The sequence below is a fragment of the Dermacentor andersoni genome, chromosome 2 (genome assembly GCF_023375885.2).
Source record: "Dermacentor andersoni chromosome 2, qqDerAnde1_hic_scaffold, whole genome shotgun sequence".
In the NCBI taxonomy this organism is placed as follows: Eukaryota; Metazoa; Arthropoda; class Arachnida; order Ixodida; family Ixodidae; genus Dermacentor; species Dermacentor andersoni.
The window spans coordinates 31,899,337-31,912,902 of NC_092815.1; the positions used below are offsets into that span (position 1 = coordinate 31,899,337).

The 13,566-nt window shown below is 43.6% G+C and overlaps 1 protein-coding gene and 1 long non-coding RNA gene across 2 annotated transcripts in view; one reads left to right on the top strand and one right to left on the bottom strand.

Annotated features, from left to right (window-relative positions):
* LOC126542641 (adipokinetic hormone/corazonin-related peptide receptor variant I-like) overlaps nucleotides 1–13,566 on the top strand; it is a 152,096-nt gene that overhangs the window by 128,915 nt on the left and 9,615 nt on the right. The gene's annotated exons all lie outside the window — the stretch shown is intronic.
* The window catches only part of LOC140216083 (uncharacterized), a 206,157-nt gene that overhangs the window by 81,650 nt on the left and 110,941 nt on the right, over nucleotides 1–13,566 (bottom strand). The gene's annotated exons all lie outside the window — the stretch shown is intronic.

Here is a 13,566-nt window from a genome sequence, read left to right on the forward strand (position 1 = left end):
CGAAACTATATGTCATCATGCATTAAAAGTGTTGGTGCGTTAATACTTTTACGTACAGTACTGCCTAGCTGTTCGGTTCAGTAATTTTGTGTTTTACCACTTCATTGTATGCAGTAATTGTTTTGAACTAGGTTTTTAGGCGTTTACTGTTTATTCTATACGCAGTACTATCTAAGGAAAGTTACCGCTTACAAGCGGAGTTGCTTTTGCCGCAACGAGTGGAATCGCAGAACGTGTCCCGCATTGAATGTCGGAGCACATTACAGCATTTCCCGTGCTAGTTCGTGATGATTTAAATTCTGATCACGCACGCGAGCTGAATGTCTTGGCTCCAGCTAAGACATTACACAGACGACATGCTTCCGAAAGCGAAATCGAAAGCATGGCTACGGCTGAATGGCGCTTCAGGTGTAAAAGCGCCATGTCTCTTTCTAAATTTTGGCTGGGCTTGACTAAAACGAATTTGGATTTACTTATGCGTGAGCAAGGGAGTTAGACAAGAAGCTGCGAAAGCACGTAGTTTTGCAGAAATAGTTTTAGAGTTCGCGAAAAGTGAACCGTACAGCATTAGCTTGATAAACAGAAATGGTGAGGGCCGCCATTATAGTCTGCTTCCCATAAATACCGGCGTACAATTGCTATTGCCCTCACCTACTACAGTTTCCAATACAGGGCTTCATGAACACAATCGCGGCTAAAAGTAGAAAATTTCTTATAAAACAAGGTTCCATATGTTTTTCGCGTTACCAATGCAGAATTGGACACTGACCGGTAAGCTTTTCATTGGAATAAAAGAAATGGCTGCCATAAAAGTAATAGTTGGTCTTCTAATGCTTTTAAGCTTAAATCAAAAATTTTACATAGACAATGAACGTGGTATTAGTTGTAGGCTGAGCCTCACACGGTTAAAATGAATATTTATCTCAAGCGCACCTGTCTAAATACACAAAAAAAGAGAAATCCTGCTCTTGGTATAGACTGCAGTGCATTTTAAGAAATTTGTGGCATTCAAAACAAGATGTTAAAATCTATTGGCCGGAAAAATATATTATTTCTTACGCCATCAATTTTCTTTAAGATCTTTGAGAACTGTAAAATTTCAGAAAACAAAAGCACCATGTTTACAAATCTGCAACTGAGTGGCAATAAAATATCTCAATTTTGTAAACTAGACATACAATACATCTATAGCGGACGGAAATTGTCTACCGCTCTATAGCGCAAGATTTACCACTCCCAAATATACTACTGTGTGAGTAGAACTTTTGAAGAACCCTTTTAGACAATGTAACAATTTGACTTGAGATAGCTACGAAATTGACATAGTTATAGAGTGGCAAAGTTGTTACGAATTACAGAGTTATTGAATTGAAAACTTCATTTTTCAATTTTTTTGTCAAGCTTCCCAGTTTTATGGCAATTTGTTTAAGCAAGTTGAGCCATCAAATGAAACTACTGCTTCGGTCAGTCGGTGGAATTCCCCTTTCTCTATTAAATGCAAACAAAGAGAACATTTGTTTAGCGGCTGTCTAATAAGAGCATTTACATGTTTCACGTGTATTTGAATAGAGAAATAAAAGTTGTCCCCATGAAGATCTTTTTAAAAAGCGAAGGCTTCTTTCCCTACCAAATCAGTGTTTGAGGCTGGTCCTCGGTCGGTCTTAAGTTTTTCATTGTAGAGGCATGCGAGCCGGGCTCCATGAAATTGTCTTTATAGTATTGCGTGTCGACCGACAACGTGATGGCAATGAACGCACCTATGTTCTGCGTAATTCAGCAAGAATCACGAGAAAAAAAACTGCGCTCATAATCTCACCACGTAGACACACGTATAATGCCAAAGAGAATACACATTTTGTACACACGTCTTCTATTCAAGAAGCGCGTTATTTTTCGCGGCTTCTTTGACCTCCCTAATTTCTTTTTTAATATTGGTGCTACCCCATTTTTGGGGCAGTGGATATGAATGTACCGCTGGGCATGAACCCATTTTTGACTAATCTTCCAGAAAGATTATGTGCCACTTGGACACAAGAGGGATAGAATTCGTAAACGTATTCAGCGATGTGCTGTATAGACAAACATCATACATGGCCTTCATCTTCGTGACATCGCAGCTTCGCAATCTCACACTGTGAATCCACCTTATTTTGTACTTGCGTTTGTGCATAGCAGGGGAATGGTAGAATGTACAAACATCAAGACTGCTGTAGGTTAGTGTCGTGATATGTGCTGTGCATAAATATAAACATTTCATAATATTACAGTTTGCATGCGATCGATATAAGCACAATTGTGCGCAGCATATTCAGTTGTGTAGAAGTTCACTTTGGAAAGTATCTGCAGCTCAGGTTCCTTCGTGACTATTTAAACGCGCACGAGCAGCACTTTACTCTCGCTACTTTCACCAATATTGAGTACTAGGTTATTGAGTTGATTAAGGCACACTCTGTTTTTATATTTGAAAAGTGTCTCTTTCTCTTTTATTAACCAATTCACATGGATTACAACAACAACGCTAGACCTGGGTAATATTTAGGTTGTCTTCGTTTGTTCATTGCAAGTCACCTAGCTAACGACGGCAAATCAGATGCTCTCGAAGCCCACCAGTGCTCTTCGGCGGAGCCTTCATTGTCACGAGAGATCTGCGCTAGCGCGCAAATAAGGTATATTAGGCGCATTTAGATTGGGACGGGGGGTGAATGAAGCAACGTCATGGGTTTCAACGATGGCAGAATTGATAGCGCAAGGTAAAACGATGAATGTGATCTCTTGAAGCCTGACAATACATATGCGATTTTTGCTCGTTGTGTCGATACGCAAAAGTAGTCTATTTAGAGGGCAAACTTCATGTTACGGAGAAATGTATAACTTCGGCTTGTACCTTTCGACGGTATAGATAATGAATTGCAAGGCAGCTGCGATATAAGGTCATAATCGTCGTCATCATCATCATCATTGTCATCATCATCATCATCACCACCATCATCATCAGCCTGTTCTATGTCCACTGCAAGACGAAGGCATCTCCCTGCAATGGTACCGTAGTGAATATTCCTACGCTAATATGTGTTTAGGTTTCATGCGCATGCTTAATCCCCCGTGATTAAACTGAAGCTATAGTATACAGTGCACATGAAAAAAGAAACGCGATGAAAAATTATTCGCGCTTTTATAAAGGCATCTTATTTCCATTTAGAACACGAGAGGGATGATGCCAGGCACATACGAAACATCTGAGTATCAGTCATCGCGAATGCTAGCGAATTTGACATTTGACATTCCACTTTCTCTATATATGAAGCCAAGACTATTTCAAATGCAAGAAATGGCTACCTAAATGTCTAGTACATAGGAAGCACGATGGACATATTCTTTCTTAGACAAGTGTTCTCAGCGGTGGTATCTGCGAAGAGCAAGCTGACTCTCACGGATTTCGGAATGCCTGCCGACCACACCAGTACCTACAGTAATGTCTAAAACACAAAGAAAACAAGCATACATGTATTAGTCAGAAATGCATATTTCCCACTGGGCTTTATTAAATGTGGGAAGCCCTGGAAATTTGCTTCAAATCGGCTAGATAAAAATAAACACTGGAAGTGCTTCCCACAGTTGCTGTCACGGTCACTGTCATTTTGCGTTTGGCTTTCCGAGTCGTTGAGTGTTTTGGCACGATTGCTTAAGAAATGCTATAAGAATGAATAGATTGCTGAGTACACTTTCAGCTTACATATGTTGATGAGCGGTAAGCCACCCACAGAAATAAAAGCAAGTAAGCGCAAACTATTCGGCTCAAGGGGAGAAGCTTTCTGGGAGCCCAAATTCATCTCGACGCAAGGTAGCTTGGTTTCTAGGATTCAACTTGTTCTTTAGAATAATGAATCTTTGAATACGATGAGAATTTAGAATAAATTATTTCCACTCAAGTTTAACAGAAACACTTATACCTATGATGTACTATAATGAAGTCAGGTCCAGGGACATAGGCGAGCAGGAATCTTGACACAACAAAATCGACCATGTTAGCTAATGTATCGTTTAAGAAAGGTCAGGATTGGCTATTGCGATTATAATTTGTGCCGGAAATAAAAAAAAAACTTCATGATCTTATATCCAAACGAAAATAATTGGAAGTACGAGAAAAGGTGTAGCTGTCCCCACCATAGATTTCAGGGTAATTGATGAGATCACAATTTAAAGTAAATGAGGCCACTTTCACTTTGGCAGATGCCGAAGAGGAAGAAGATGAATGCCAGTCCGCTCACGAGAGGTTCGTTACATTAATTGACATTTTCTTTCTAATGCGCTGTTACTTCGTGTTGTTTTCTCCCACCAAAGCTTGTGGGTTTGAGTGCCTTAATTAAGTCGTCCCTAATTAACTGTACCTTAATTAGCGTCACCCTAATCAACACCAAAGGTGGCGGGTTCGAATATTTTATTTATAGCTATCCTAATAAAGCGTGTCTTAATTTTCACCAAAGATAGTGAGTTCTCACGATTCCAATTGGAATCCCACTTGGAAATATGGCTGGTTCGCCCATATCTCTAAGTGGGTTCGATTCACACCAAAGGTCGTGAGTTCGAGTCTCATAATTGATTATATGTTAACTGTGCCTTAATCAACCTTGCCTTGATTACCAGCACAGGTCGGGCTGACGCTTCTTCTTCGCCTCGGTTTCATGCTTTCTTATGAATAAATCATGTGTATCAACACATGATTTGTGTATCAAATCATGTGTATCAACACACATGCTTTCGATTAGAGCGCTTCTTTGGCCCTTCGCGTAGCAATAATTACGTTAGAATATTAAAAAAATTAATATTTCTTTAGCTTGTCCTGATTTTTTTTTACATAGTGACTGCATGGCTGGAAAGGCATTTCTCTCTAATGCGCAGATTCCGTTTCCCGTCAATATATCATAAAATTTCGGCTAATGAGCAAACTGGTTTGTCAAATCATTTAACATCTTGAAGGAACATTGGCGTTATAATAAACTTTGTAGTGAACGGATCCATAATTTTTTAATTCAGCTATTATGGGGGTTCGGTCGCGAACACACGGAGACTCCTGTGAGACGAACCTGAGGTTTAACCTAAAGCATGCGGTTGCTACATAGGCAATGCGGAGACTAATTTAATACGAAAGTCTAAATTGCTTTGATAAGTTCACTGACGTAACTTTTAGTCCACTCATAACTAATTAATCACTCATACCTTCATTCTCAGATACAGAAAAGAGAGCGTCACTTGTGGAAATACAGCAAATTGGAACCGAGTCAACACACCCATCTTATTTAATATTAAAAGGCGCCTAATGCCGGGACAAGCAAATGCACGGACGTCTAATTATGAGCCACGAGGCAATTATATGGCCGTAATAGCCTCCATCATTGTTCCTTTTCGTTTTCTGTTTGCTTGTTATATCCACCGTAAAATTGCGCGTGTTGTAGTAGTGGGAGTTCAATATTAGCTGCAGCACTAAGCCGAAACTTAGCAAGGATTCCGCTCGATGTCACTACCTGTTTCGTATACAGTGTGGTAGCCACCATATTTGCAACTATGGCTACGTCTTTTTTTTCTTTCTTTTTTCTTTGCAAGCGGGATAGTGGAGCAGGCCGCTCGTGCTACTGCGTGTACAGGCCACTGGGGGAGTGTTCTATGTTACACTGACGGGGCTCGTGTTCCCTTCGTATGCGATATTGTGGCCAATAGTTACAGAGTATTGCTATAAGATGTATGTAGCAGTGTAGCCCTGAATGGCATCGAAAGCTATTTAAAAAACAGTTATCCGAAGTATGTATAAGTAGTTAGAGATTGATATATAATTCAGATGAGACTCTCACCAATGACCAAATCTAGGGATATTAAGAGTTTGCTTAATATCGGTGGCTGGTTGCATAACAGGGTTGAACACATGTTAAATAAACCCTTATTATCTGTGCAGTTGCGGCGTGAGTGATTTATTCTGATGAAATTGGAAATGTTGGAAACTGTTGTGTTACCACCTTCACCACAACAAACAATACTTTATCAAATGAGTAAACGATGATAACATGAGGTGATAGGAAAAACAAACTTTCCGGTAAGAAAACCCATTTTGTATACGTGCTTAAAAATAACATTGAATAGAGAAAAGAAAAAAAACATATTCCGCTTTTTTACAATTAAACGCAAATCAACCCATTACGCATGGTGAGTGCTGCGACATAACAATAACACGAGGACACAGATAAAATTAAACTTTCATTGTTGAAGGTTATTAAATCTTTCAAATCAGGGGTTATCATCATTGCTTTCAAAGCACATTTTTGTGGTCCAGACTTACGACAGCTGATAAGAACTTGCTCTACGTTCTCCCATGAATAGCCACACGTGCAGGAAGGCATAGCTGAATGACGCATGCAGCACAAAAATTACTTTATACGCCAGTTCTAAGATGAAATGATGAATGAGAGAGTCGATGTCACGGCCAGCACCAGCAGACACTGGAAACTACATGTTGATGGGGGCAGACTTTATAGATAAGTATGTCCACAGAATTGGCGTAAAATCGGCGACCTTTTGTTATACGCTCGAATAATTGTTGCTTTCTAATCTTACAATCGGCTCTCGTGAATTGAGTTAGTGGGACAGCAGCGGAATGATGTGCTTCTCTAGCCATTCTTCTGAAGCCATTAAGCTTCAGTGTATTATGCTATACCAAGATGCCCAGGAATGTTTTGCAGCTTCCTTTGATGGCCTAATCATGTAGTCAGAGCTGTTTAAAAGAAAATTTGGTAAACCATCATTGCGTTTGGATCGCACGGGAAGAAGTGAGCAAGCACTGAACCGTCGACTTTGAGTCTGTTAGAATAGATCACACAGCATATTTCTCCTGCTTTTGAATGAATCCAGTGTTCAATAGTATAGCATACAACCCTTTTACCGTTCATGATGACCCATGTGAAAGACAATGGCAATTGCGACAGGTGGGGGGAAGCTATATTTATGTTTAACCCTTTTAGTAACGAATTAGGATTGACTATCGATACATGTATCAAATATAGATAATTTAATCCCAAGGTGCTTGAGACTACATTGAAAACAAACAAAGGAGGTAGAATGACTCTGTGCATATTATAAACAGCCATCGTAAATACAGAGTAACTAAATATTTCAATACTGTAAAGTCAGCCAAGCTACGTTTCTTCATAAACAGGATTAAATCACCCGCTCGTATTACATGCACCAGTTCTTTATTGGCCCCAAACATATGAAATATATATATATATATATATATATATATATATATATATATATATATATATATATATATATATATATATTGTTACGTAGAAAGACGCAGACGAAAAGCTATGTACAAGTATATTTACAAGAAAATACGCTGCCCTTGGCCAAGAGGCAACAGCCCGCGCTAGCTTCTAATCCTCGTCGTCGTCTTCACACTGCTCGCCTTTTCGTGATCGCACATATTGTTCCGTAGCACTACCCCCGGCTGCAAAAGCGCCGTCCCGGAGCGACTAAAGATCGGACTCGGAAGCAGTGTAGTAGGTCTTGAGCCTACTGACATGCACGACATCACTAGATGCCAGAGGAGAGGACGAGGTTGAACCCACAGGAGCAATTTCGTAAGTCACAGGCGTCACCTGGCGCAGCACGCGGTAGGACCCTGTGTATCGCGAAAGGAGCGTCTCTGAAAGTCCGACGTGACGAGAGGGCGACCACAGGAGCACGAGCGCACCAGGCAAAAACTGAAAAACTGTACGTCACGATGGCGGGCGTTGTGCTGACACTGCTGAGTGGTTTGTGAGGCCGTCAGTCGAGCATGGGCAAGCTGACGTGCATGGTCGGCGAGGGCGATGGCGTCGCGCGCATACTCGCTTGTTGAGATCGTAGCAGGAGGAAGTGCCGTGTCTAGGGGCAAGGTAGGTTCGCGACCGTACAGTAGATGAAATGGAGAAAATCCGGCGGTGTCGTGCCGGGAAGAATTGTACGTAAATGTTACGTAAGGAAGGGCAATGTCCCAGTCGTGGTGGTCTTTGGAAACGTACCTGGACAGCATATCGGTAAGAGTACGGTTTAACCGCTCTGTCAGACCATTGGTTTGAGGATGGTATGAGGTAGTCAGTTTGTGTTGAATGGAGCAGGAACGCACAATGTCAGCGATAATTTTCGAGCGGTAATTTCGACCACGGTCAGTAAGCAGCTGTCGCGGGGCGCCATGAAGCAAGATAATGTCACGCAAGAGAAAGTCCGCGACGTCAGTGGCGCAACTGGTAGGGAGAGCCCGAGTGATAGCGTTTCGGGTGGCGTAATCAGTCCCCAGAGGATGACGTGGGAAAGGGACCGAGCAGGTCTAATCCAACAAGAAAGAACGGTTCCACAGGGACGGTGATCGGCTGGAGATGACCGGCAGGTAGCACCTGAGGTGTTTTTCGACGCTGGCAGGGATCACAGGCAGCGTCGAACGGAGTGAGCGAGACCAGGCCAATAGAAGCGGCGGCGGGCGCGGTCGTACGTGCAGGTTACCCCAATAGTAGGGTCCCACCGGTTATTGCGGCTGACGTGTTCATACAGGCTGATCCAGTCATCGACGTCTTCCCCATCTTTCCCCGAGAATACGCCAGGATCACGGGAGCCGGTGTCGGAGCCGGCGGAGTCGGGTTGTCGTCGCCGGGAGCCATGAAGGAAGGCTCGACGTACCGTCCACTGCGAAGCTCCGTGACAAGGTACAGGGAACGTTCACCTCCACCAGATATGTTACGTAGGAAGACGCAGACGAAAAGCTATGTACAAGTATATTTACAAGAAAATACGCTGCGCTTGGCCAAGAGGCAACAGCCCGCGCTAGCTTCTAATCGTCGTCGTCGACTTCACAGTGCTCGCCTTTTCGTGATCGCACATATTGTTCCATAGCAATATATATATATATATATATATATATATATATATATCGTGGTTGATACTGACCTTCCCCACGTCAAACGCCACGCAAAATATAGCGCCTTCACCAAAGCGGTACCCTGTAGCAATTTGTATCACTCAGAAGTAAAATGGAAGCAATTTGGGTTATCATAATGTTCCATTTAGACTAAGCCTGATGTTTGTGCTCTATTACTTTTTTATACCACTGCACAGAAATGACGAAAATAGGTGGAGTCCAGGAATAATGACGCCGTGCCTGAAGGAGTTAAGTTTAGGTGGGGCTGACTGTTTTGTAGTCATCGGAGCGCGAGTGAAAGGCTGATGCGTATGCAGGTCGTGTAGACCGCGCGCGTCGAAGGGTAATCCGATTGTGAGACCTAGCCGTTGAACACGTCGGGTAATCTTCCTGAACGTTCCAAGTGGAAGGCGTCGGTGAAACGCCGTCCGTACGCGGTGGTGGTTGCATGCGAAAGCGGGAAATTTATTATTTCCGGTGGCTGAATTCTCTCGCGGGTTGGGCTGATGTCTGCTTCGGCGACGAAGTGGGAAGCTTCGGCAGCGGGCTAAGAGATTCCGCGCAACACATTCATCGTCATTTCCCACGCGTGCTCAGTGAGCAAAGTCCTTCACTATCGAGACTCCGTGTGCCATCCCTAGTCATATACACCACCCCGCGTTGCCCATTTCAATAAATTGCAGGAAACAGACCTTGACTGCTAGTAGCACTTTGCAAAACTACCTTGGAGGAGAAGGAGGTGGAGCAATAGGAACAGAAGGAAAAAAAAAGAAAATGCGGGGGATCAACCTGACGAGCGTGCGGTTTCCTGCTTTGGAGTGCTCCTGTGAGTTAGCGTCTTTTGTTTTTTGGCTTTCTTGCATGTTTTTGTGGTGGTTAGTGGTCCTGCCAAGACCGCATGCCCTCGCGCACCACATCGTCACCGTACGCCAATTATTATAGGTCTCTGAGATGCACGAGCTGTCGAGCGAGAAGTTGAGTGCGTCTGAAGGATTAGATGCTGCGGTTTAGCTCTCGGTCTATGTTATACCGTTATAAATCTACTGGTTAGTGACTCTTCCGTCTGTGTAACTGCGCAATAAAACAACAAACACTGGCTAAATGTATTCACTGTATCAAATATGCCCCTCCAAGCGCTTCATTCTTTTGAAAAGCGAATACCTTATCACTGTAAACGAAAATAAACCCAGCTGGGAGTTTTTAACAGGTGATGTGCCCTAAAACCTCCCCTCCTCAAATATTTACTCCGATGTATGGGAGCAAAACAGCACCATTCCCTCGTTTCAATCCGCTGGCTAGCTGCGGGAGTATTAAGGCGACATGACGCGATTTTACTCCGCTTCAAAATCTTGTTCTCCCGTGAAACTCCGACAGGTAGTTTTAGAAAACTCCCCTCCGCCGACACAGGTTGGTCACGTGGCGCTTCCCATGAGGCTGTGCGCCTCGCCAGCGACCAGGCGCGTTCGGCGGAGCCGGCAGTGCTCATGGCTGACAGTTTGTTTACATCTGTGAAGTGTCGTTCCGTGACAGCGTTTCGTCAATGTTTCCCATATTTCCTTGCAAAAGTGTTATAGGCATGCCTGAAGCTCACTGTACCTCAGCTTCAAGTACGGTAGCTCTGATCAATTTGTTGACGACGATGAATGCAAGAGCAGCGTTTTCAAGTGCGGAAAAAGGCTTAGGTATACCTCGAAGCTGCTCACTGGCTCGTGATGTCGGCCTAGGTTCTGACTGTGTTTTCGTGCTGCGTGACCTTGGCTTGTGTTCTTCAGTACGTGAAATGCGACTTGGATGTCCTTGTGAATACATGCTGACAACGTCCGGTGTAACGTTTGAAAGGACCGCGCAGCAATGGCAACAGCAGCCACTGTTCGAGCGACGACATCCGTGCTAGTCGCGCATGAATGGCGTAACCCAAGTTCGTTGCGGTGCTGTGTTGCCAGTGAGAAAGACCGGAGTGCAAGCAACTGTTTTTATGCATCCGTGAACGGATATCCTCCCCCGAAGAAAAACGGTAGGACATAAGTAAGCTTGTTATTGAGCGATGTGAATCGAATTGTTAACGCGCATATAGGTTTTGGTCACGTCGTTGCTTCGATATTGCATTAACATTACGCTCTATCCGAGGCACTGATTTAGACGCATGCCTATTGGCTCCGAGTTTAAGGATTCCCTCGACAGATCAGCGATGTAGCTCCTTTTCACAACCGAGAGAGATTGCTTGGACGCAGAGCAAGTAGTGCGGTGTATAAAATGTATGACTGCGCATTTTTCGGTGTTACGTCGGCTGCTGCGGATCATGTCCACACGTAATAATTTCTTGCTACGCTACCACTATATCGCAAAAATTTATTTTTTCTATGAAGCACACGCACTTACATTTTTCTTGCTTACTGTAACTAACAAACTACTTTTTGGCCGCGAACGCCGGCAGTGTGCGAAGTCGCTTCAGCACTCACAGAATGGCATGATAATTTTGAAAAATTACGCCATCAACTTTTTTCTCTCACTATTCTGAATTAACAGTTTTGTGTTGATTAAGGTATTCTGTTAAATTCAGAGAGGCAGATCTCGTATGAACGAGCATGTGAGTCGTAATTCTGAAAACAGCACAGCTGCTCCCTAGGCGGTTTCGAGGCACACATTATCGTGCCTATATATACTGGCACCGGTGCTTCTTGAGTATCGTGTGTACGTGGGATGTGTTCCAAATTTCTGCATTGGGCGTTTCTGAAATGTTTATGTATGTCATGATATATGTGCTTTCATTGACTTGTTTCGTCGAATTTGACGCGGTGTCGTGTACATATTCCGAAATTTGACCAGCAGCCTCTGCAGTAAAGATGTTCGCGCAAACTCACGCGATGCCTCTTTTTATACTCCCGTTACACCTCGAAAAAACTCCGTCCATTGCAAAGCAAAAAATAAAGAAAAAAGAACTCCCATAATTCCACGCAAAAATTCCGCTCGCACGGAGTAAAAATTCTACTCCGATCATACGGAGCATAATAAACTCCGAACCGGGGGCGGGGGGTCGCTAGAGGACAAGCATTATACTCCCACCTCGGAGTTATTTCCGTTTACAGTGTAGTATTAAAGAGTACGGCTATTCGCTTACATCGACAATCATAGTAGAACGCATGTTGCACTGGAATATGTGCATGGCCTGCAATCGTCACTGACTTGCATGAATTGCTGTGAACTCAGCGAGTATAGGGCTTGTACATAGCTGCATACATTTTTTTTTTTTGCGAATCCTGATCAACGTCTTTAAGATGCCCCACTTTTTCCAATTCATACAATCTTTGTTTTTGCGAGTGCTGTAAACTTAAATATTGTGAAAAAACACAGCGCAAGTGATGTCGCCGCTTGGTTGCTTCGTGGGAGCTTTTGAGCCTTACACTGCAAATCGTGAGATGCTCCTACTGCCATAGAGATGTGGAGAGCGCAGAAGGGCACTTAGGTATTTTTCAATTGGGCTCGTTTCAGAGAGAAAGAAAGAAAAAGGCAGATGGGTTACCCGAAAGATCTTCTGATTTGCTACACTGCACGGGGGAAACGGTAAGGGAAAAACAAAGATGAAACGAATAGCGCAGAGATAATGTAATGGCGCGAAAAAATATGGAGGAGCTGGGGAACGTCTTTGAGAGCTATTGTCTGACTGATAGACCACTCAAACGTAAACACTTTAAGAGTGCCTTGACTGACTTGTGGTGTGACGACTGTATAGGTCGGCGTTCAAGGACCGTCTGCTCGGAAAGCGGCCGGTCGTCAAGGCGAGCCAGCGCAGCCGCTAGTCACTGGCTATGTGCACGCATTGCACCGAGGACGACGACAAAGAACACGGGCGGAATTCACTGAGCGGACTTGCGAAGAAATGTTGCCGTTAGCAAAAATGTTGCGAAAAAGAACGTGTTCACCAAGATAAAATTGTTCGCAAGATGAAAAAGCGTGCGATGCCCGCCGCAACTCAAAAGAGCGCTGTAGTCGAAATAAGCAAGGAGCATCTGTAAGAGTGGCTCACGTGCGAACTTCAATACTACTGCCAATAGTAAGCGTAAGTCGATTCACCAGACCGAAACAGTTCGCGCAGATGACGAGATAAGAACACATTTCTGCGATAGGCGTGCGGTTGTCTTACGAACACAATTATGTCTATTTACGCCGCTCGAGCTGACGTCGATAAGCGTTGGAACGCGCTGTCGCGGCCAATTGGCCAAAGGCCACAACTGATAGCCAAGAATTGCGCGTGCTTATATCTTTGTGGCGCGCTGTGATTTCTCATCTCAAATTATTTTAAGCAATTTCAGTGCATATTTGTATCGGGCGTGCGCAGCTGTGGAAGGCAGTAACGTTGATGCTGTGCTGCGAAATTCTGCCTAATGTCTGATAGGCTGTGTTTACGTATGCTCGCAATAGCCTGAACTTTCATGCTCATCATAACACTCTATTGGGTATTCGAAAATAAAAGTCTAGTGTCCATCCCTGACAGCCGTCAATTAAGTCTATCATTGATCTGTTTTGAGCCCTTCTATTGTTTCCTTTTTATAGTTTGCGCTTTCTCTTGCCCGTAGGGCTACGGATGATTACCTTTTCCAACGCTGTTGAGGCTATAATTCTCC